Source organism: Leucoraja erinacea, chromosome 34 (assembly GCF_028641065.1).
Source record: "Leucoraja erinacea ecotype New England chromosome 34, Leri_hhj_1, whole genome shotgun sequence".
Lineage (NCBI taxonomy): Eukaryota > Metazoa > Chordata > Chondrichthyes > Rajiformes > Rajidae > Leucoraja > Leucoraja erinaceus.
Window position 1 is genome coordinate 1,653,629 of NC_073410.1, and position 26,372 is coordinate 1,680,000.

Sequence of the window (26,372 nt, forward strand, 5' to 3'; positions counted from 1 at the left end):
CACGTCAGGCCAGCAACCAGCACCAGTAAGGGGAGAGAGAGCATGCTGACAGAGGCACAAGGGATAGCAGATCGAGTCATAGTGCCTGAAGGGCCTGTCCCACTTGGAGATTTTTTTCGGCGACTGCCAGCGTCATTGACTGGCGTATCAGGGTCGCCAAAAGATTTTGAACATTTCAAAATCCAGCTGCGGCAAAAATGTTGCAACACTTGAAAAAACGCCGCGTGTTATACGACATCACGCTGCGTTGCCGACGCATCTCGCCACAAATTTCTCGGTGACCTGAAACGCCAGTCAATGATGCCGGCATTCGCCGAAAAAAACCCCGGCAAGTGGGACAGGATCGATACAGTGCAGAAACAGGCCTTTCGCCCACAACAGCCAACATGTCCCATCTACACTCGTCCCACCTGCCTGCGTTTGGTGCATATCCCTCCAAACCTGTCCAAACCATTACCTCTCCAAACATCTAAATGAAGCTGGATTCTCAAGCACCGCGCTCATTATTCCCCTTATCATGCATCTGTGGGTGGCTCGATTGTAATCAAGTATTGTCTTTCCGCTGACTGGTTAGCACTCAACAAAAAGGCTTTGCACTGCACCTCGGTACACGTGACAATAAACTAACGTGCTGAAGGAATTCAAGAAGACCCCAGTCCTAACCCTACCCCCGACAACACTATTCTTCAATAAAGGCACTGCTTAGCCAACCTCTGTTCAAAAGCATATTAATATATTTACTTCTGCAGAGGGAATCACAAAAACTCCCCACACCTCATCAGCATTCTACAGACCTCTCCTTTCACCATTTCGTGCAACGTATAATCAAGGCCGTTTCTGTTCTACGGCATTTAAGACAGGATGTGCCACCTCTGCAGCTTTCTGTAACGTTCGACATGAGACCAACATGAGATACGATGACGTGGGTGTGAGATTAGATCGTGATCTCTGGCGCTGTGGTTCCCGTGGGCTGAGTGTTCTCATTTGAGCTATAGGGTTGTAGGTTCAATCCCTGTTTCCCCAATTTAAAGCAAGGTTGTTCGTTCAAACAAGAGCAGAGGGGTTTATAGTCATGTAGTCATGTAGTCATGGCCCAACTCATCCACGCCACACAAGATGTCCAATCTAAGCTGGACCCATTTGTTTGTTTTGTGGCCCAGATCCCTCTCAACCTTTCCCATCGACCTACCTGGCCAAGTGTCTTTTAAATATTGTTATATACCTGCGTCAACGACTTCCGTTCCACCCTCCGAATGAAAAGCATGTCCCTCAAGTTCCTTGCCCCTCAGCTGAAACCTCTAGATCTTTATTCCCCGATCTCTGATCATTAACACTGTTTGTATCTGGGTCACTCGAGGTTTGTGATTGAATTTCTCGAGGTCCAATGGTGGGATTCGAATTTGTGTCTCTGAACCCTGACCTCTTGACCAAGCTTCAGGTGTGTTGCTCCAATCTCAGTCCACATGGCCAGGAATGTGCGAATAATGTAGAGACTGGGAGGAGAAGAGTGTGGGATGGGAATGGCTGGAAAACCCAAGAGATAGGACTGAACTGAATGAGTATCATCTACTACTCAATGATTGCAAAGGCAGCTCTACAAACATTGACAGCGACAGCTTCACTGTTCCGGCTGTCAGTCACGGATATTTTATTACCATGAAATATCATCATTTGAATCTGGCAATACATATAATGTGCAATTGATTATGACCACATCCAGGAACACAGAAAAATGATTCACAGCCACACGTACCTATGCTCTCTGTAATAAATAGTCCTGGCAGTCAAATGTCCAAAAACAGAAGGATGCTTGCTGCATCCAATGTTACAATTCACCACACACACACAATGCAGTGTATTTAATGGGGTCCATAATTCAGACTTAAAGGTTGTGTTATTGCTGTTGAGAAACAGCCTTGCCATGCAATAAAACATTCTTGGTGCACGGGAGTTACACTCTCTTACACAAAGGGAATGTCACCCTTAATGGTTTAATTTGAATCTTAACCCCACTTAGCAATAATTAACATTAAAATGTGCCCCCCGCTCTCCGCTCCAGCTGAGATCCAGGTCTACTGCTGCGTTTCATCACCTTGTACAAGGTGACATTATTTGTACATCACTGTGGAATACATAGGGGGAACACTCAGGGCAGGGCAATCTAGAACCAGAAGGCAGAGGTTTAAGGTGAGAGGAGTGCGATTTAATAGGGACCTGAAGGGCAAGCTTCCCACTCAGAGGGTGATGGGTAGAAGGAACGAGATGCCAGAGGAGGTAGTTGAGGCAGGAACAACGACAGTTCAAGGACACTTAGATAGATACATGGATGGGAAAGGATTGGAGATATGGGCCAAACACAAGCTTATGGGCCTGTCCCACTTAGGTGATTTTTTCGGTGACTGCCGGCGACGGTCATAGTTGTAACAGGTCACCGAAAAACCAGCGACTGGACCCCCCCCCCGTGGCAATGTCCATGACAATGTCTACAGCAACCAACCACCTAGTCAACGTCAAGCTACAGCAAGCTACCGACAACCAGCGACCCATTAGGACGTCCACCTACGACCACACCTACGACCACACCTACGTCCACCCACGACAACTCAGTCGCCAGTTGCTGTAGGTTGACGTAGGTAGTCACCAATGGAATTCACCGAAGTCACGGAGAAGTCACACTACGCTCATTGGCGTCAAGCCAACATTCGCCGACTGTCACCGAAAAGTTTTGGACATTTCAAAATCCATGCAGGAACCATGTGGTCTAGTCTCCTGTAGTCGCCTAAAATATCCCCGAAGTGGGACAGGCCCTTTAGGGTGGTGAATCTGCGGAATTAATGGCCACAAAGAGTTGTGGAGGCCAAGACATTGGGTATTTTTTAAATGGTGATTGATTAGTACAGGTGTCAGGGGTTGTGGGGAGAGGGCAGGAGAATGGGGTTGAGAGGGAAAGATAGATCAGCCATGATTGAGTGGCGGAGTAGACTCGATCTGCAGCAGAACACAAAGTGCTGGAGAAACTCAGCAGGTCAGGCAGCATCTGGAGAGGGAATAGACAGACAACGTTTTGGGTTGTGACCCCTCAACTGTCCATTTCCTCCACAGATGCTGCCTGACCGTCTGAGTTCAACCAGCGCTTATAAGGTCATCAGTGATAGGAGTAGAATGAGGCCATTCTGCCCATCATGTCTACTCCTCAATTCAATCATGACTAATCTATCTCTCACTCCTAACCCCATTCTCCTGCCTTCTCCCCATAACCCCCAACAACCGTACTAATCAAAAAACTATCTATCTCTGCCTTAAAAATATCCATTGACTTGGCCTCCACAGCCGTCTGTGGCAATGAGTTCCACAGATTCACCACCCTCTGATTAAAGACATTTCTCCTCATCTCCTTCCTAAAAGAACATCCTTTAATTCTGAGGCTGTGGCCTCTAGTCCTAGACTCTCCCACTAGTGGAAGCATCCTCTCCACATCCACTCTATCCAGGCCTTTCACTATTCTGTACGTTTCAATGAGGTCCCCCCCCCCCACTTATTCTTCTAAACTCCAGCGAGTACAGGCCCAGTGCCAACAAACGCTCATCATAGGTTAACCTACCCATTCCTGGGATGGTTCTTGTGAAAGAGGCTTTGTGATATGATCAAGACTGCAGCATCTCGAATCAGCAGCATCCACCTGGAGATGGGCGTTTAACACAACCCCCCAGCCACCAATGCTTCAACTCATCGACAATGTCTCCCAAAAAGGAAAGAAAAATCAATGAATGTGGATCAGAACTGCCCTTTAGGCAAGGACCACGCGGGGCTGGTATTTTTCTGTATACAGAAGAATTTCAAGCTTGGGAGAATGTCTTTAAACTGCCTGTGATGCATTATTTCCCACAGCACTGCTCCAACTAGAGTGAGCCATCATTTCTCAAGCACAGTGTGTGTTACCTGAAGGTAAATACACCTGATCAATTGGCACATAAAGAACTGTTCTCCCATGACAGGTTGAGCCTTGATCGCCTCTGATCTTTTACAGCGGGTTTTCTCTGCAAGCACGCACGCACGCACGCAAGAAGCCACCGTCACCATCAACGGGGCCGTGGGTTTAGGCAATGGGACATCCGCAGAGAAGGGACTCTAACTGTAAAATCCTCTTCACTCTCAGTCACACAATCATAGAGCATTGAAACAGGCCCTTCGGCCCAACTCATCCATGCTGTCCATGATACCGCATCTAAGCTAGTCCTCTTTGTCTACATTTGGCCCAGTTCCATTATTGTCCATGTACCTGTCCAAATGTCTTTTAAATGCTGCTATAGTCCCAGCCTCAACTACCACCTCTGGCAGCTCGTTCCATACACCCACCACCCTCTGTGTGAAATAGTTGCCCCACAGGTTCTGATCAAATTTTCCCTGTCATTTGAAACCTGGATTCACCTTCTCTTGGTAAAAGTCTGTGCATTTACCCGATCTATACCCCTCATGATTTTCTACACCTCTATAAGATCACCCCCTCATCTTCCTGGGCTCCATGGAATGAAGACCCAGCATGACGAACCTATCCCTGAAGCTCAGAACCCTCGTGGTTTAGGCAACATCAATGACAATCTCACACACATCCACTCTGAGTTATGCACCCTCCTGTACACAGATGCACCCTCCCTCACACACATCACACTCTCTCTCACTCACACCTACTTTACACACACACACACACACACACACACAGACTGACCTTCTCACACACACACACACACACACTTCACACACACACACACACACACATACACACACACACACACATTCACACAATCATATACACATGCATATATTCACACACAAAATATTAACACACATACACTCACACACACACTCACACACACACACACACACACACACCTTCACACACACACACACACACACACACACACACTCACACACACACACACACACACACACACACACACACACACACACACACACACACACACACACACCTTCACACACACACACACACACACCTTCTCACTCACACTCACACACACACACACACCTGCTCACTCACACTCACACACACCTCCTCACTCACACACACACACACACACCTCCTCACTCACACACACACACAAACTCTCATTAAAGCAGAAAAACAAATACTCGCTCCTCCCCCCTCTCCCCCACACACATGGATCCCAACACACACATACCTCTTGCACACGCACCCACAAGTACATACATATCTAATAACCAGCTACCCTTGTCGATTAAAATGCTGGAGAAACTCAGTGGGTGCAGCAGCATCTATGGAGCGAAGGAAATAGGCAACGTTTCGGGACGAAACCCAAAGGAAATAGGTAACGTTTCGGGCCGAAACCCGGAAGGGTTTCGACCCGAAACGTTACCTATTTCCTTCGCTCCATAGATGCTGCTGCACCCGCTGAGTTTCTCCAGCATTTTTGTCTACCTTCGATTTTCCAGCATCTGCAGTTCCTACTTAAACCCTTGTAGATTATTTTGGAACCAACTAGCCTATAAACATGTAGCACTATCATGACTAGATCCCGTAGTTTTGCGCAGGACTATTCACTGAAGCATTCTTAAACTGGGCGCGCGCGCGCAAGTTGAAATTCAATCCAACATTCATAAATGAATGATAGAGGTAAAAATGCATGCATTACCTTCAGGAGCCTGCGACCTTCAATAACTTTCCCCTCCTGTTCAATGTCCTGAAACCAGGAAAAACAAAACCTTAAAACCAGAATTCGTAAAAACTTTTGGAGATGCTTATGAGTTACTAAGATCTTTGACCATGACTGGCTGGACATCTCCAATGTGGACTGTCTGGTCCAATCTGGATGAGCATCAATATAATTCTGCAGAAAAATCTACAGCCAGACAAGTTGACACAAGTCAAGTCAAGTCAAGTTTATTTGTCACATACACATACGAGATGTGCAGTGAAATGAAAGTGGCAATGCTCGCGGACTTTTGTGCAAAAGACAAACAACAAAACAACCAAACAAATTATAAACACAATCATAACACACATATTTTTTTACATAGTAAATAATGGAAGGAAAAACGTTCTGTAGAGTTAGTCCCTGGTGAGATAGGCAAAGGTGTTTGAAGAAGGGTTCCAACCCAAACACCCATCCATGTCCTCCAGAGATGCTGCCCGACTCATCCAGTTGCTCCAGCTTTTTGTGTCATTGAGAGTAGAAAGGTCCCTATGAAATCCAGAGACATTATATCTATTATTATAATATAAAACTCAGATCTTGGATGTTTGCTTGTGGGTTTGTTTGCTTGCTTGAACATGTTCCCCATATCCCTTGACTCCACTAGCTCCTAGAGCTCTTTCTAACTCTCTCTTAAACCCATCCAGTGATTTGGCCTCCACTGCCCTCTGTGGCAGGGAATTCCACAAATTCACACCCTCTCAATCTTAAATGACCTCCCCTTTATCCTAAGACTGTGTGACCCCAGGTTCTGGACTCGCCCAACATTGGGAACATTTTCCCTGCATCTAGCTTGTCCTGTCCTTACTTATAATGTTATATGTCTCTATAAGAATCCCCCTCATCCTTCTAAACTCCAGTGAATACTAAAATGAGTTTGACACCCCTGGTTTAAACCAACATCTGCAGTTCCTTCCTACATATTGAATCAATGAGATTCAAAGTGATATCTTGCCCTCAGTAGGACCCTGACCACTGCCCCCAACGTAAGTGTCCCTACACATGGCCATCATAGAGGTTGCAGCCTTAACCAATACTATATGCTGCAACAGGAGCTGTTGAAGTGAAGGCAGAGGCATCAAGCTAATCAGGGTCAGGAGTTTGCAAAAGATTCCATGCAACCTCCGGCAAGGTTATTCATGCAATAAAATATTACAAAGCACTTAATAATACCGCAATATGCCAGCTCCCCTGTGTATCAATCAAACTCAAATGCCCAAAAGCTAAATGTGGAATGATCAGTTTCTTTGCCTTGCTGCTGCCTGCCTGCCTGCCTTGTGTGTGGTAATGAGCAGCAGCAGAATACTGATGGTGTGGTTAGTTGCATGAAGGTAGAACACACTCTCAGGACAGCACGCTGCCTAGCCACTGAAGAACAACAGGCTTACTTACAGATGCTGAAAACTGGAGCAAACAACAAACTATCAAGGGGTCAGGCAGCATCTGTGGAGGCAGAGAGGTGGTCATGTACATTAGTGATAGGAGCAGAATTAGGCCATTCAGCCCATCAAGTCTATTCCATTTTCTCCTCCCCCATCTCCAGAAAAAATAAAAATAAATAAAAGTGGAATTCTCTGCCTCAGGTGGCGGTGGAGGCAGGTTCTCTGGATGCTTTCAAGAGAGAGCTGGATAGGGCTGTTAAAAATAGCAGAGTCAGAGGATATGGGGAGAAGGCAGGAACGGGATACTGATTGGGGATGATCAGCCATGATCATATTGAATGGCGGTGCTGGCTCGAAGGGCCGAATGGCCTACTCCTGCACCTATTGTCTATTGGCTACTGTCTACTCTCATGGCTGATCAACCTTTCCCTCTTAACCCCATGGTCAACATTTCACATCGCGATTCTTGTCGTTTTCTTGCTCATCCTACCCTCTGAGTTTGAGTTTAGTTTTTAATTCGACTGAGGTCCAGTCAGTGAAAAGCTTTTGTTGTTAGCTAACCAGTCAGCGGAAAGACTATACCTGATTACAGTCGAGCCATCCCTAAACTGCAGGTGCTGGATTACAAATAAAAAGACACAATGTGCTGGAGTAACTCGGTGGGCCAGGCAGTATCTCCCGAGAACATGGATAGCACCAGGAAATGGTGGAAGACAAAAGGAGTTACAAAGTTCTGGAGTAAATCAGGCAGCATCTGAAGACGGGTCCTGACCTGAAATGTCACCCAATCCATCTTCTCCAGAGGCTCTGCCTGCTGAGCTACTCCAGCACTTTGGGTCTTTTTTATGTAATCCAGCATCTGCAGTTCCTTACACTGAATTCGACGCACAGGTGTTGAGGAAACCTGCTCCCGTTCGATTCCTGGCATTTTTACTTTCTCTCAGTTGCTGCCAAAATGCTCCACTGTACAGAACTACAAACAGGACACTGACAGGAGACTGAGTGTGAGATCATACTCTCACAATGAAACACACGCTGCAATCATCAATTTCCCCACACAGTAACATGAGAGAACAAAGGCATGGACACAGCTAACATATTCGTTGTAACCAAAGTTAATAAAGGCCAGGATGAAAGGAAGCCGGCCAAACTAAAGATTGGCTCTTAACAAAACCACTGACCCTTGTAATGAAATTGTAACAACTCTCAAAGAACGAGTCCCTGGTTATAGCTCGTTAAGGAATTCTGAAAATGTAGCAGGTTAATAGTTGACCAGGAATCTATCCATCATCAGCTTCAAGCCGTATCTGTCACAGGTGAGTAAAGACCAGCGTATAAGGCAAGGTCAGCTTTGGCAACTGTCGAGTACAGGGCATTCAAGCAGTCTTGTGTCAGCTGGAGATACGGGAACTGCAGATACTGGAATCAGGGGCAAAGCACAAAGTGCTGGAAGAACTCTAATGGACACAAAGTGCTGAAGTAACTCAGCGGGTCAGGCAGTATCTCTGGAGAACATGTATAACATCTGGAGAACATGTATAACATCTGGAAATGCTGGAAGACCTAAAGAGGATGGGCGGAAATCCTGGGGGGGACGGGACGGGGGGGGGGGGGTGGGTATGGGAGTAGGCCATTCGGCCCTTTTGAGCCTGCACCGCCATTCAATATGATCATGGCTGATATTATTCCTCCCTTCTCCCCATATCTCCTGACTCTGCTAATTTTAAGAGCCCTATCTAGCTCTCTGTTGAAAGCTGAAACACAAAGTGCTGGAGTAACTCAGCGGGACAGGCAGCATCTGTGGAGAGAAGGATTGGGTTACGTTTCGGGTCGAGACCCTTCTTCAGACTGACGTCAGGGAGGAGGGAGATAGACAGATAAGGAAGTGTGAAGGTTTGGCCATGATGGGTGTGTGCTTGCAATGGGAGCAGGTGGAGTTTATAATGCTGAGATGCAACACAGCTGATGAATGGGGAAACACAAGATCCTGCTCGAAACATCCTGGTGTCAGCAAAGCACCAGCGGGAAGAGGAAATAAAAAGAATTAATTACCAACACTAAAAAAATCTAATTGCAGTTTCTGGTGATATCAGCATCCCTTAAGCAAGACATTTGCTAACAATTACTTTGCTCCAATTATGAAGGCTTCCACGTTTAGAAGATGCATGTAACATTGACAGCAATTTCATACATTCCTCAGCAGCCAGCAAGCAATCTTTTTGTAATTCAACTAATTTAGAAGCAGGCTCATTAGACGGAAAAATGCTTGATGAAAAGGAACGCTAATGGCTTTTCTTTGTTACAGTCCAACGCTTTGCTAAATGGGCCCAGGAGATAGAACTCGAGGACACAAAGCTCAACAGCTTCAGTTGTGACAGAGCAGTACAAACAGTGTCAAGAATGTGGAATGTGCTTCATCCTCAAGCCCTCAGCTATTCAATAAACAAACCTGTACTTATAAGAGCAATGTCCAAGCAAACAGAATTCCTACAGAGCGTGTTAATTAAACCATAAAAACAGGCAGACATGCATTCTCATCGTATGTATCATTACTTCAGTTTTTCACAAAGCTTTTTCTTCTTATAGGCAATGAAGTTCTCTTGAAGAGACACAAAATGCAGGAGTAACTCAGTGGGTCAGGCAGCATCTGTGGAGAACATGGATAGGTGACGTTTCACAGAGTGCTGGAGTAACTCAGCGGGTCAGGCAGCATCTGTGGAGAACATGGATAGGTGACGTTTCACAGAGTGCTGGAGTAACTCAGCGGGTCAGGCAGCATCTGTGGAGAACATGGATAGGTGACGTTTCACAGAGTGCTGGAGTAACTCAGTGGGTCAGGCAGCATCTGTGGAGAAATTGGATAGGTGACGTTTCACAGAGTGCTGGAGTAACTCAGTGGGTCAGACAGCATCTGTGGAGAACATGGATAGGTGACGGTTCACAGAGTGCTGGAGTAACTCAGTGGGTCAGGCAGCATCTGTGGAGAACATGGATAGGTGACGTTTCACAGAGTGCTGGAGTAACTCAGCGGGTCAGGCAGCATCTGTGGAGAACATGGATAGGTGACGTTTCACAGAGTGCTGGAGTAACTCAGCGGGTTTCAAGCCAAAGACAAAAATAAATCTACATGTGAACTTCAACCAATAGTTGAAGAAGGTTCCTGACCAAAAAAAGTATCTGTCCATTCCCTCCACAGACGCTGCCTGACCTGCTGAGTTCCTCCAGCATTTTGCTTTTGCTCAAGTTTCCAGCATCTGCAGTTTCTCGTCTCAACTTCAACCAATGGTCAGCTGGATGCAAACACATTTCCTTTTGTGTTCTGCAGTCACATTAACACTGGTGCTCAAGTATTGACCAAGTAATTACTGATAGTTATCTCCACAATTACAGTGAGGTGCAGCTACAATCTTAGACTCAGACAATGAATTCTACAAGACAATGACAATGAAGACACTGTACACAAAACACAATTAGAAAACAAGTCCATGGTAGTCCAAGAAGTAGTCAGAGTTTTCCATTGCTGAGGTAGGATTAGGGTTGAGGTGGGATTAGGGTTGAGGTAGGATTCTGATTCTGTTCTATACTGTACTGTAGTGTTTTGCACAATCCTCAGGCATTACCACTTTCATTTCACAGCACATCTTGTATGTGTATGTGACAAACAAACTTGACTTGAGTTGATTTGGGATTAGGGTTTAGGATAGCATTAGGATTGAGGTTGGATTAGGGTTGAGGTGGGATTAGGGTTGAGGTGGGATTAGGGTTGAGGTGGGATTAGGGTTGAGGTTGGATTAGGGTTGAGGTTGGATTAGGGTTGAGGTGGGATTAGGGTTGAGGTAGCATTAGGGTTGAGGTGGGATTAGGGTTGAGGTTGGATTAGGGTTGGGATTAGGGTTGAGGTGGGATTAGGGTTGAGGTGGGATTAGGGTTGAGGTGGGATTAGGGTTGAGGTGGGATTAGGGTTGAGGTGGGATTAGGGTTGAGGTTGGATTAGGGTTGAGGTTGGATTAGGGTTGAGGTAGCATTAGGGTTGATTAGGGTTGAGGTTGGATTAGAGTTGAGGTGGGATTAGGGTAGAGGTAGGATTAGGGTTGTGCAGTTGGTTCAGGAACCTAATGGCTGTAGGAACGTAGCTGTTCCTGAACATGGTGGCATTAGGGTTAGGGTTAGTCAGTCTGCAGTTTAGTATGAGCACTGACCATCAGCACTGAATTACATGTTATACGATAGCTAGGCAAATGCACAAAGCAAGTGCTTTGTCAACTCCATCTCTAGGTGTGTTCCCACAGCTGTAACTGCTGGAGGCACTCTGATGCTGCGGAATGCACAGTTCCAATACACGAGTCACACAGCATAATGTTTCTGCGTTATGCTTTTACAGGAAGATCTCTTTTCACTGGGAACGGTGTCTCTCTCTTTCATTTCTGACTTAACAATGAAATGTACGCAGTTCAAGGTGAGTATTGATTAAGCCCACCCCACCCAGCTGCAAGTGGAAATTTAGAAATACAATCCCAATGTTTCTTATTAAAAGGGCATTATTTCAGAACCGCTTTACACAAAGAATTGAGCAGGAAACATGCTGGGGATCACAAGCTAGAGACCCGGGTTTGATCCTGACTACGGGTGCTGTCAGCACGGAGTTTGCACGTTCTCCCTGTGGGTTTTCTCCGAGTGCTCCAATTTCCTCCCATATTTCAAAGACGTACAGGTTTGTAGGTTAATCGGCTTCTGTGTCCCTCATCTGTACGATAGAACAAGTTTATGGGAGATTGCTGGTCACAGCACTTCAAGCAGAGTGCAGGCAGCAAATCCAATCTCACAGCACTTCAAACAGAGTGCAGGCAGCAAATCCAATCTCACAGCACTTCCAGCCGAACACACACACACACACACACGCACGCACGCACACACGCACACGCACGCACACACACACACACACACACACACACACACACACACACACACACACACACACACACACACACTTGCATGAACGAGCTGCAAACAGTGTTCACGGCACAACCACACATACAGTTCATCCAATGACACAAAGTACTGGGGGAATTCAGCACATTTCATATCGAGATTCATCTTCAGCGTCTGAGGAAGAGTCCCGACCTGAAATGTTGTCTGTCCAGAGTGTGTAGGATAGTGTTAGTGTGCGGGGGTCGCTGGTTGGCATGGAACCGGTGGGCCGGTGGGCCTGTTGCCTATCTGCACTGTAGAGCCTCATCTGCGCCATTGAAAAGAAGATGTTACACAGAGACATCACCTTTATTGCGCCCATCTCCAACCTAGAGGTCTATACTTGTCAGCAACAACGCTATAAAAATGTCCCTCAAGATATACGAGCTGTACTCATGAGGACAATGCAATGTTACACCAAGCAGGCTTTCCAGTATTTCTTTTTAGGAACATAATCTCTTTCACAATAATCAAAGGGACCGCTACAGGCATGGAATTGAGGTGAGGAAAACATTTTTCACACAGAGAGTGGTGAATCTCTGGAACTCTCTGCCACAGAGGGTAGTTGAGGCCACAGTTCATTGGCTATATTTAAGAGGGAGTTAGATGTGGCCCTTGTGGTTAAAGGGATCAGGGGGTATGGAGAGAAGGCAGGTACGGGATGCTGAGTTGGATGATCAGCCATGATCATATTGAATGGCGGTGCAGGCTCGAAGGGCCGAATGGCCGACTCCTGCACCTAATTTCTATGTTTTATGTTTCTATGACTTCCCCGAGTATCTGCGAGGGTTTATTGTTATTGCATCGAGCAATTCATCTTGAACGTTGTTACCAATTATAATTTGATTTTAGCAGGAAGGAGCACTATCGATCAACATGTGGATCAAAGAGCTGGAGAAGCAAAAATGTCAGCTATTGGGAGCAGGACATTGATCAGCTAATGGACAGGACGAGCTGGGATCAGGTTTGGGGTGAACACCCTTCTTCATCTTCAGACTTTTGAAACAAAAACGTCATTGATCACTCTGCAGAGAAGAGGGTTCCCATTGATTAAGCATTTTGATCATTAGAGAGAAGAACTGTTGATCTACCATTTGCGGGGAGCATATCTGATGGAGGAGGCCCAGGAGGAGGGAGGGTCCCTATTGGGAAGGGGGATAAACCCGAAACGGTTTACTCCATAGATTCCCAAAACTATATCCATATAATTACCTTATTATTTCTTTTAAAGCAATCTGATCAGGACGTCCCCTCACAGATGCTGCCTGATACTCCAGCAAATCCATGTAGGATTTTTTTTAAATTATTATTTCAAAATAGACTTTATTCATGTAATAAATATACACAATACATGAACCGTGCAAAAAATTCATCCGACATTTTCGGAGGCTGTACAAATTGTTCAACACAGTCTACATACCCTGCTCAAATTTCACAAATGTATCCCCCATCCATACCACTCATGTGGCCCACTGTCATGGAATCCCTTCCCTAATTTTGAGTGGCGTCTCCACCACACCCTGCCCCCCCATGTCCAGCAGTGGAAGGACCCTAGACTGTGGTCCTATCTGCGTCTGGAGAACGGAGGAACAGTCCGTCAATTTACAAACATTTTGTGCAGGAAGGAGCAGATCGATCAACAATTGGGAAAGGGGGGAGAAGCAGGTCTGTCAGCTATTGGGAGGGGCACATTGATCAGCTAATGGGACAGGAAGAGCTTATTGATCAGGGTTTGGGTTGAACACATTGATCTGCTTTTGAAACAAAAACATATTGATCACCTGCTGGGAAGAGGGATCACATTGATTAAGCATATTGATCAGTAGAGAGAAGAACCCATTGATCACCATTTCAGGGGAGCATATTGATGTTCGGGACCTGGGAGGAGGGAGGTCTCTATTGACACTGGGATAAACCTGAAACGTTTACTAGATAGATTCCCAAAACTAATCAATATAATTACCTATTTATTTACTTTTAGCAATTATAGACAGGACGTCCTCTGTATTCAATGCCATTGGTTGCCAAAGGGAATGGGGTCTCCGACTTAGTTATTGCAACTATGACTGTAACAACTGATTAGTGTTTGATTAGTGCGGGTGTCAGGGGTTATGGGGAGAAGGCAGGAGAATGGGGTTAGGAGGGAGAGTTAGATCAGCCATGATTGAATGGCAGAGTAGACTCAATGGACCAAATGGCCTAATTCTGTTCCTTGACCCTATGAACTACCGGGAGATAATGGGTGGGTGAGTTGAAGTGGGGGAGGCTCAGCACTTCCACTCCCCCTCCCATTCCGAATCCGACCTTTCCGTCCTGGGCCTCCTCCATGGCCAGAGTGAGGACCGCTGGAAATTGGAGGAGCAGCACCTCATATTCCGCTTGGGCAGTTTGTACCCCAGCGGCATGAACATTGACTTCTCCAATTTCAGGTAGTCCTCACTGTCCCCTGAACCTGGAGGTGAGGATGACAGGCTCCTGTGCCTTCTTCCTGGTGGTAGCAGTGAAATGAGAGCGTGGCCAGGGAGGTGGGTGGGTCTTTGATGATGTCGGAAGCAGTGACTCCTGTAGATTCCTTTGTCGGTGGGAAGGTCAGTACAGGTACCTGTGTTAGACTGGGCGGTTTTTACCACCTCCTGCAGCCTCCATCATTCCTGAGTGCTTGAGTTACCAAATCAGGCTTGTGATACGACCCATCAGTATGGTCTGTACAGTACATGTGTCGAAAATCTGAGACACACCAAGCCTTTCCAATCCTCCAAGGAAATAGCTTCTGATAGTAGCATGGAGCAGTTACAGTGGAACTTTGTGGCATCAACCAATATCGTCACAGATCTAAACGTTGATCAATCGACCTTTCAGATGTCAGGTGCCTCCATGCAAGCAGCAACACCATATCAGTAACTCAAAAAGCTTTCTAAAAACCAGGGGATCGTAAATCATCTGGCTTGCTACACGGGTACTGGACAGATATCAATTACATTGCAATAGGCTTTTTAAGACCATTTATGATTGATGTGAGGGGGGCAGAGTTATGGTAATGGTCCATGGATGTGGGAGGGAATCCCTGCAATAAATTCATCCCAGCAGTAAATGTTGCCTGAACAGAACTCGTAAAATCTCTTGGTGTGAATTATTAAGGCAGTTTTATTTCTAGCATCCGATTCCTTTTTTAAAAGAGTGTGCAGGTGCCCGTGTGGCAAATGTTGGCACTCCTCGATCATTCTTGGCCCTCCCGTACACGTTCTAGGGATTCAAGGAGGAAATCCTTTAAAACCCAAACGCAACTTTTTTGGCGGAGCCGGCACCCGTTTTCATCGCAGAAAGTGGTGAACATCTCTGAAACTCTCTGCCGCACCAGGGTAGTCGAGGCCAGTTTTGGGCGGCTATATTTACTCACGGAGTTAGATGTGGACCTTGTGGCTAAGGGGATCAGAGGGTATGGAGAGAAGCCAGGTACGGGATACTGAGTTGGATGATCAGCCATGATCATATTGAATGGCGGTGCAGGCTCGAAGGGCCGAATGGCCTACTCCTGCACCTAATTTCTATTTGTCTATTTGACCCCTATCCATCTAAACCCAAACCGTTGCCAGAGTGAGGTCAACACACAAAATGGAGGAACAGCACCTCATATTCTGCTCGGCCTGTTTACAATACAACAAGGTGAATGGAAAATCCTCCAATTTGGGGTAAATAGCCAACAACAAATAGCCAAAAACTGAGTAACTGAACACAGCCCTGGTCGGTCTGTCATCATCCTGAGACCATGGCAACCTACACAAAGGAGAAACAAGGAACTGCAGACGCGGGTTTAAAAAAAAAAAGACACAAAGTGCTGGAGTAACTCAGCGGGTCAGGCATCACCCCGGGCAACGTTTCGGGTTGTGGCAGGTCCTCAGTCTCAACGGGTGACGTTTCTGATCAGGACCCTTCTGATGGGTGACATTTCAGGTGGGGAGTGGATGAGAACGTGGGATAACATAGAACTACTAGTGTGGTCAGCACGGACTCAGCCGGCCAAAGGGCCAGTCTCCGCGCTGCATCTTTCAATCAGCCAACGCCGCAAAATCATCCTCGTTGTTCAAAAACACATCCTTACAGGAGGGTCTAGGAGGAATGATGACAAAACTCCAAAACAGGAGCAGATGGCCCTGATGTTTATTGATGAGTTCCAAACTGTGCCAGCTTGGCTCTCTGACACTGTGCCTCAAACGCAAGATTAGTAATTAGGCTACTTCATTCATAATCATCATATGGTCTCGTTGACCGACAGAAACTCTGACCTTCTTCCTTAATTGCAGATCAGACCCAGCCTTTGATCAACAGATCAAGGGGGAATCTTGCTTTGATTTGATTAACATTCTACACATGAAAAGAATATCTGCTCCTGCAGTGCAGAGTTTACACATCGCCAATATGCAAAGTGTGATATGTTCTGGGTCAACTGTGTGAATGGGCCATTAATGCTCCAGTGGGAATCGAGGGTACATACATATATATATACATACATATACATACACATATATACACATATATATATATATACATACATATATATACACATATATACATACACACATACACACACATATATATACATATATATATATATACATATATATATATACACACATATATATATATACATACATATATATATATATATATATATATATATATATATATATATATATATATATATATATATATATATATATATATATATATATATATACATATATATACATATATATATATATACATATATATATATATATATACATACATACATATATATATATACATACATACATACACATATATATATATATATATATATATATATATATATATATATATGTAGACACAAAATGCTGGAGTAACTCAGTGGGACAGACAGCATCTCTGGAGAGACGGAATGGTAAGATATCAGGTCGAGACCGTTTATTTTTTGCATATCTTTCATTCCTTTGTTCTACATTTCTACATTGTCGCACAGATCTCAAGTTCCCCTTTCCCCCGTCTGAAGAAGGTTCTCGGCTATTCCTTCTCTCCAGAGATGCTGCCGGACCCGTTGAGTTACTCCAGCTCTGTGTTTTTACACACTGTTTTACCCCCACTGGAAACAATTTACAATAATAGCAAGCCAATTAGCCGACAAACCTGGACGTTATTGGAGTGTGGGGGGAAACCAGAGCACCCGGAGAAAACCCACGCAGGTCACGGGGAGAACGTGCAAACTCCGTACAGACAGCACCCGTAGTCAGGATCGAACCCGGGTCTCTACCGCTGCGCCACTGTTCCGGACAGGGTGCAGGTTGTCAGTCCTGAAGCTCTATACTTTGTAGTATTACCAGAGTTGTCCACATCCATCAGCAAATAACATTACTCTCACACCTCGTACTGGCAATTTCATTACGCTGTGGCGGTCTCTGCGCCTGGCGTCCGGTCTTTTCCTGACATTGACCAGGCCACAACAACGCAGTCCATAACAGGAGAAGTAAGGGTGGGGAACTATCTGGAGATAGATTCTTTTTTCAAAGCAAACTTTGCTTGTGGAATCATTTTGTAATTATAGTGTATAATCGCACTGGTGGGACAGAAATAATAACAACACATAGTCCCTTGAGCAAGCCGACATTAGACCAGGCCAAGATGACTTGCATTCTCCCTCTTAAGTTGATTCACCGCCAACATTTCTGGAATTCCTGCAAGGAATTGCGTTTTGCTTTATTGAATAGTTTTGCAATTCAATGTTGGGAGCAGCCAACAGCAGCCAGGGGAACAGTCGGGTGGAGGGGCAGAGATCATGGCAGTACCTCCTGGCTGTGTTACCCAGGGCCAGGCCATGTGCCAAGGACAACCAGGCTAGCTGGGAAAGGAATATTGACCATGTACTGCAACAGGTACCCAGCACGGACTCAGCAGAAAGGAAAGCTGATACAATAGTAAGAACACACAAAGTTGGATTGTATTGCATGGAATTTGGAAGGAAAGGGTGATGGTCTCAAGAAGGGTCTAAACCTTATTCACGATATTCCAATTATCCTGTATCTGTACACTGTGGACGGCTCGATTGTAATCATGTATTGTCTTTCTGCTGACTGGTTAATATTCCACAGAAGCTTTTCACCGTACCTCGGTACACGTGCCAATAAACTAATGTCTAAAAGCATCGGTCTGAAGAAGGGTCTCGACCCGAAACGTCACCCGTTCCTTCTCTCCAGAGATGCTGCCTGTCCCGCTGAGTTACTCCAGCATTTTGTGTCTATCATATTTTGCAGGAAACATGTTCCTGATGTAGGGGGGGTCCAGAACCAGGGGTCACTGGTTAAGAATAAGGGGTAGACAATTTAGAACGGAGACGAGGAAACACTTTTTCACACAGAGAGTGGTGAGTCTGTGGAATTATCTGCCTCAGAGGGCGGTGGAGGCCGGTTCTCTGGATGCTTTCAAGGGAGAGCTAGATAGGGCTCTTAAAGATAGCGGAGTCAGGGGATATGGGGAGAAGGCAGGAACGGGGTACTGATTGTGGATGATCAGCCATGATCACGTTGAATGGTGATGCTGGCTCGAAGGGCCGAATGGCCTACTCCTGCACCTATTGTCTATCTTGGGCGTAAACCAGCATCTGCAGTTCCTTCCTACACCTTTTATATTATTATAATAATAAATTGTTAAAGGAGGGTGGCACACCTTGCAATCGATTGACAATAGGTGCGGGAGGAGGCCATTCGGCCCTTTGAGCCAGCACCGCCATTCACTGTGATCATGGCTGATCATCCACAATCAGTACCCCGTTCCTGCCTTCTCCCCATATCGCCTGACTGTGCTATCTTTAAATAGACTGATTGCCCAAATCGAGTTATCGAACATTTGCAGAACCCATTCTGGAAACCAAGCTCACAAGAGCTGACGAGGTTGAACAGTAAATGCACTGTAGCATTAACAGATCCAGTCAGACAGACAGACATTTTAAATTGTTTTTTTTTTTAACAAGAGGGTCTCTAAACAAAGTGCATTATCAGAACAAGAATTTTGTCAGTCAATGAGGTACCTTCGATGGTTAATTAAAAGAGGATGCAATGACAAGAACAATAATAGGTTGTCAAGGTATTACTCATCACTCCCCCACCCTGTACTGTTCCCCCGCCGACAACTTGGATCATTTTTCTTGGAAAACCTTCAGCACTTGGAAAAATAGTGAGATATTGATCAGCAAATTAGCGTGGGGGTGATCTGAGATATCTGGAATGATTACACTTCCGCAAACACTGCAGTAACGGACAGATAAGGCTGCAATTAAATACAATTAAATGAGAGGCAATCAAATAAATTGCTGGTAGATTGGCTGAGCGGTGGAAATGCAATGTTAGCATTCATTTTCAGTGGTTTAGAATGCAAAAACAGGGAGGTAATTCTGAGGCTTTATCGGACGCCAGGCATAAGGTCCATTTGAAGAATTGCAAATAGTTTTGGGCCCCATATCTGAGGAGGGGTGTGTTGGCATTGGAGAGGGTCCAGAGGAGGTTTACAAGAATTAATCCGGGGGTGATTGGGTTAACATATGATGAGCATTGTGGTGGAAAAATGGGGTAGATGTGGGGGGAGGGATATTAAACGGCACAGTGGAGCAACCACCTTCTAGAGAAGCAGGTTCGATCCTGACTACGGGCGCTGTCTGTACGGAGATGGTACGTTCTCCCCGTTACCTGAGTGGGTCCTCCTGGATCTTATGTTTCCTCCCACACTCCAAAGAGTACAGGTTGGGTATACATGTAAAATTGGCCCTAGTGTGTGTAGGGTAGTGCTCAGCAAAGTTGATGGGCCGAAGGGCCTGCTTCCTCTAAACTAATCAGAAGGTAGGATTAGTGTAAATGGGCGGTTGATGGATGGAACAGCGTGTCATGTCATCTGTACTTCTCTCGATAAAATAATTGATAATCATTCTGGATTATTGATACACAGTAATCGTAAGGCCTTAAGTGATAGGAACAGAATTAGGCCATTCATTGACTTGGCCTCCACAGCCTTCTGTGGCAGAGAATTCCACAGATTCACCGCCCTCTGACTAAAGAAATTCCTCCTCATCTCCTTCCTAAAAGAACTTCTTTTAATTCTGAGGCTGTGCCCTCTAGTCCTAGACTCTCCCACTAGTGGAAACATCCTCTCCACATCCACTCTATCCAAGCCTATTAATCAATTGAATAAAATGTTTGGATCCTTACCAGTCACTTTACAACCTCGGACAGGGGCTTTAATGAATCTTTAGATGCCTGGAACAAAATAAATCATTAATATTAGTGATTAAGTCAAAAATTTAAATTCTGTAAAACTCCAAGACCAAGTTAAAGCTGCTGAGGACTGAATATATAAGGGGGCAAGAATTTGCAACCAAACTGCCAGTGAAATAGATCGGGCATATAACCAAAGGTAGATACAAAGTGCTGGAGTAACTTAGTGGGTCAGGCAGCATCTCTGGAGAACATGGAGAGGTGACTTTTCGGACCATTATCAGTGCGTCTCTGTGTTACAGTTTCATGCAGATAAAATGGAAAGAGAAGGTGAGGTTCATTAGGACCAATACAGTTTGAACAACTTGGTGGCACCATCTAATTTAAATTCCTGGCCTGATCGCCTCCAACTAGGCTTACCATCTCAGCTGGCTTGAAAAGACAAGGCCCACACATGATGCCCAAATCATCATTTAGCCTGGAAACATTGAAGAGTTTGATGCCCGCATAGACCTGTTTCGCAGCAAGGGAGACTGCCGTCTTAGCAGCAGGTCCATGGTCAAACACTTGGTTGGAAGCACACTTGATCAGGTATACCACAGCAAAATGTAACGATGTATCTTCATGCTGAAATTGTGAAAACTGAGTATTATAATTACTCTAGGTTCGGCCCCGTGGCAGTAATGTCCATGCCGTGGGGCTGGAAACAGGAACTATCCTGAGCAAATTCTGCTACCGCCATCATCTAGAATTTAGAAGATTGAGGGGGGATCTTATAGAAACTTACAAAATTCTTAAGGCGTTGGACAGGCTAGATGCAGGAAGATTATTCCCGATGTTGGGGAAGTCCAGAACTAGGGGTCACAGTTTAAGGATAAGGGGGAAATCTTTTAGGACCGAGATGAGAAAATCAGTTTTTACACAGAGAGTGGTGAATCTGTGGAATTCTCTGCCGCAGAAGGTAGTTGAGGCCACAGTTCATTGGCTATATTTAAGAGGGAGTTAGATGTGGCCCTTGTGGCTAAGGGGATCAGGGGGTATGGAGAGAAGGCAGGCACGGGATACTGAGTTGGATGATCAGCCATGATCATATTGAATGGCGGTGCAGGCTCGAAGGGCCGAATGGCCTCTACTCCTGCACCTATTTTCTATGTTTCTATTTATTGCAACAAGTGATGGCTCCCACTGATTGTCGCCAGAAGCTTGCGTCCTTTTCAGGACTGACGGTGACAGCGAGGCCAACATTTGTAACATGGAAGGTGGACACAAAAGGAGAAGACATCCCTGCACAAGGCAAAAAGCTGAACCAAGATAACTTCTGCTTGTTGCATGGAGAAATGTTCCCGTCCTCAGACCAGCTACAGTTCATGTCAGAGACCAATTATTTACTCGGGAGGATCCCGACACAAAATGTTGTCAGTCTGCGCTCTGCAGAGGGTCTGCCTGAACCGCTGAGCGCCCCCAACACTATGTGTTTTGATTCACTCAGATTGCTGCTTGTCCACATCGGTCTGGCAACGACTCAGTCCCAGTGGAGAATCAGCTGGGGTTGAACAAACTCAAGAGCGTTTAATTGTCCCCTGAACAATGAATCGCTTCCAGGGTAGACAAAATTGCTGGAGAAACTCAGCGGGTGCAGCAGCATCTATGGAGCGAGGGAAATAGGCAACGTTTCAGGCCGAATCCCTGAAGGAAATAGGCAACGTTTCGGGCTGAAACCCGGAAGGGTTTCGGCCCGAAACGTTGCCTATTTCCTTCAGGGTTTCGGCCCGAAACGTTGCCTATTTCCTTCCGGGTTTCGGCCCGAAACTTTGCCTATTTCCTTCAGGGTTTCGGCCCGAAACGTTGCCTATTTCCTTCAGGGTTTCAGCCCGAAACGTCGCCTATTTCCCTCGCTCCATAGATGCTGCTGCACCCGCTGAGTTTCTCCAGCATTTTTGTCTACCTTCGATTTTCCAGCATCTGCAATTCCTTCTTATACGCAATGAATCGCTCCAGCAGGCCAGTAAACATCATACACATAGATAATATATCATTAACAAAGTAAATCAATAAGTAAATGACTATAAAAGTAGTGCCAAAAGTCCAAAGTCCTTTGCGCAATCAAAAACAGTCCATAGTACACAGTTAAGATTAGGGTTGTGTTGTGTTGTGTCGTGTTCAAGATCCAGCTGGTTGTCGGGTAGAAACCTCCTTAAACCTAGTGGTCCAGGTTTGACACTTCTGTGCCTTCTTCCCGATGTTAGTACAGTAGTGAAATGAGAGTGTGGGTCTTTGATGATGCTGGCTGATTTCGTTCAGCACAGTGATTCATGCCACAAACGGCATAAGCCTTATTGCCAATAGTTTAGTTTGGTGTCGTTTAGTTTAGTTTATTGTCCTAATATCGAGTTATCGAACATTTGCAGAACCCATTTATGGAAACCAGGCTCACAAGAGCTGACGAGGTTGAACAGTAAATGCACTGTAGCATTAACAGATCCAGACAGACATTTTAAATTGGCTTTTTTTTTTTAACAAGAGGGTCTATAAACAAAGTGCATTATCAGAACAAGAATTTTCTCAGTCAATGAGGTACCTTCGATGGTTAATTAAAAGAGGATGCAATGACATGAACAATAATAGGTTGTCAAGGTATTGCTCATCACTCCCCCACCCTGTTCTGTTCCCCTGCCGACAACTTGGACTATTTTTCTTGGAAAACCTCCAGCACTTGGAAAAATAGTGAGATATTGATCAGCAAATTAGCGTGGGGGTGATCTGAGATATCTGGAATGATTACACTTCTGCAAACACTGCAGCAACGGACAGATAAGACAGATTTTGTTTATTGTCACGTGTAGCGAGGTACAGTGAAACGCTCTTGCCGTGTGCCAACCAGTCAGCGGAAAGACTATACATGTTTGCAATTGAGCCATTCGCAGTCAAGTCAAGTCAAGTCAAGTTTATTTGTCACATACACATACGAGATGTGCAGTGAAATGAAAGTGGCAATACTCGCGGAACAACAAAACAACCAAACAAATTATAAACACAATCATAACACACATATTATTGCACATTCACAGTGTACAGATACATGACAAAGGGAATAGCGTGAATAACTGGAGCCAGTGATGTCCGATGAAAGATAGTCCAGGGGTCTCTCCAATGAGGTAGATGGTAGCTCAGGCCTGCTCTCTAGGTGTTTGAGGCAGTGCCTCCTGTAGGTGCCATGGATGGTGGAGAAAAAATGCTGGAGGATCTCAGCGGGTGAGGCAACGTTTCTATGGAGAGATGAAATAGGCAACGTTTCGGGTGGAGACCCTTCGTCAGACTGATGTCATGGGGGGGTGACGTCGGTGGACCAGGCGGTGCCCACCATACTTTGTAATCTCCTGCGTTCCTGGGTGTTTGAGTCGCTGAACCAGGTCATGATGTCAGCTTGCGGAGATGGCTCCACAGACTCAACCCCAAATTCAGGCCAATGTGTCCCAGGGTTTGAAGACTTTGAGGAGTGCTGGGACCAGATGGTTTGGGGATGAAACAGGTTACAGAGAGAACATAGCAGATAAAATCATGAGAGGAATAGATCGGGTAGATGCAGAGAGTAGGGTGATCGATGACCAGAGGACATAGGTTCAAGGTGAAGGGGAAAAGATTTAATAGGAATCCAAGCGGTAACCTTTTCACACAAAGGGTGGTCGGTGTATGGAACAAGCTGCCAGAGGAGGTAGTTGTGGCTGGGATTATCCCATTGTTTAAGAAACAGTTAGACAGGTACATGGATAGGACAGGTTTTGAGGGATATGGACCAAGGGCAGGCAAGTGGGACTAGTGTAACTGGGACATGTGGGCTGGTAGTGGCAAGTTGGGCTGAAGGGCCTGTTTCCACACTGTATCACTCTATGACTCTTGTTATTTTTCCAAAGATAGACAGGAAATGCTGGAGTAACTCAGCGGGACAGGCAGTTTCAAACAAGAGGACATGACTTCAGAATTAAGGGACAGAAGTTTAGGGGTAATATGAGGGGGAACTTCTTTACGCAGAGAGTGGTGGCGGTGTGGAATGAGCTCCCAGTGGAAGTGGTGGAGGCAGGTTCATTGGTATCATTTAAAAATAAATTGGATAGGCATATGGATGAGAAGGGAATGGAGGGTTATGGTATGAGTGCAGGCAGGTGGGACTAAGGGGAAAAAAAAATTTGTTCGGCATGGACTTGTAGGGCCGAGATGGCCTGTTTCCGTGCTGTAATTGTTATATGGTTATATGGTTATCTCTGCAGAGAAGGAATGGGTGACGTTTTGGGTCGAGACCCTTCTTCAGAGGGTCCCATTTGTTTTCTCCAGAGATGCTGCCTGTCCCGCTGAGTTACTCCAGCATTTTGTGTCTTTCTTCAGTTTAACCAGCATCTGCAGTTCCTTCCTACACATTACCCAACGCTGCCCGTTTCAAACTTCTCCGATTATTTTGAAGATCATTGAAGCAAACTGAAACTCTATGAGCAGCGAGGCAAAGATATCTCAGGAGCGCACGTCGTCTCAGAATAGGCAAGCAAACTGCTCACTGAAATGGAAAGTATCCTATTAACCTTTCTGAAGACTTACATCTAAACGACCTAATTGAAAATGCTGGGGGTGAAATAACCAGGTGAACTAGATTCGGTTTGTCGTTTGTGAACTCATTAGGGCACCAGACAGAAGACTATTTTAAAATTTGAACTAGATTATATTTGCAAAGATAGAAGCTTAATTTCAGTGGGTAGACAAAAATGCTGGAGAAACTCAGCGGGTGCAGCAGCATCTATGGAGGGAAGGAAATAGGCAACGTTTCGGGACGAAACCCTTTGGGTTTCGGCCCGAAACGTTGCCTATTTCCTTTGGCCCAAAACGTTGCCTATTTCCTTCGCTCCATAGATGCTGCTGCACCCGCTGAGTTTCTCCAGCATTTTTGTCTATCTTCAATTTTCCAGCATCTGCAGTTCCTTCTTAAACACCTTCATTTCAGTGGCAGGTTTCAGAGTTCCTGGTCAGGGAGACCCTGTTTGGTGAATACCTGGGTCGGTCTCTCGTGGTTCATAGAAACATAGACATAGAAACATAGAAAATAGGTGCAGGAGTAGGCCATTCTGCCCTTCGAGCCTGCACCACCATTCAATATGATCATGGCTGATCATCCAACTCAGTATCCCGTACCTGCCTTCTCTCCATACCCCCCTGATCCCTTTAGCCAAAGGGCCACATCTAACTCCCTCTTAAATATAGCCAATGAACTGTGGCCTCAACTACCTTCTGTGGCAGAGAGTTCCAGAGATTCACCACTCTCTGTGTGAAAAATGTTTTTTCTCATCTCGGTCCTAAAGGATTTCTCCTCCATCCTTAAACTGTGGGACCCCTTGTCCTGGACTCCCCCAACATCGGGAACAATCTTCCTGTATCTAGCCTGTCCAACCCCTTAAGAATTTTGTAAGTTTCTATAAGATCCCCCCCTCAATCTTGTAAGAATATCTCTCCCTCCTAACCCCAATCTCCTGCCTTCTCCCCATAACCCCTGACACCCGTACTAATCAAGAATCTATCTATCTCTGCCTTAAAGTGACCCAAAGACTTGGCCTCCACAGCCGTCTGTGGCACAGATTCACCACCCTCTGGCTGAAGAAATACCTCCTCATCAACTTTCTAAAGGTACATTCTTTTGTTCAATGACCTCTGGTCCCAGACTATCCCTCTAGTGGAAACATGGTCTCCACCTGTCAGGCAAGAACTAAACACCAAGGGAACACTGAAGGTAAACACAAAAGCTGGACTGCAATGAACATTTTATGGCAATATATCAAAGTATAAAAATACAGATTTAATGCAGGCGTTTGCGAGGCGATCTATTCCTCGTGGGCTAGTTTAGGTAAAAGCTCCATTAAAGGTGGATAACTAAACACTTCAGGACCATAAAAAATGCACTCTAGAATATTACTGCTCCAATCAATTACAATGCAATTTAATCTGTGCCAGATACCCACAGCACTTTGGCTGAAACGCATTCAAAGATATCTGTGCTGAGGAACAGTGCAAAGTCACGGAGA

General features: G+C 45.4%; 1 protein-coding gene across 2 annotated transcripts in view; it reads right to left on the minus strand.

Annotated features, from left to right (window-relative positions):
• Nucleotides 1-26,372, minus strand: part of ndst2a (N-deacetylase/N-sulfotransferase (heparan glucosaminyl) 2a) — a 185,217-nt gene that overhangs the window by 123,564 nt on the left and 35,281 nt on the right. For both annotated transcript variants that reach the window (XR_008726152.1, XM_055661626.1), the window contains exons 2-3: nt 20,308-20,355; nt 5,670-5,717 (exon numbers count right to left, since the gene is read on the minus strand). The gene's annotated coding sequence lies outside the window, so the exon portion shown is untranslated. The remainder of the gene's footprint in view (nt 1-5,669; nt 5,718-20,307; nt 20,356-26,372) is intronic.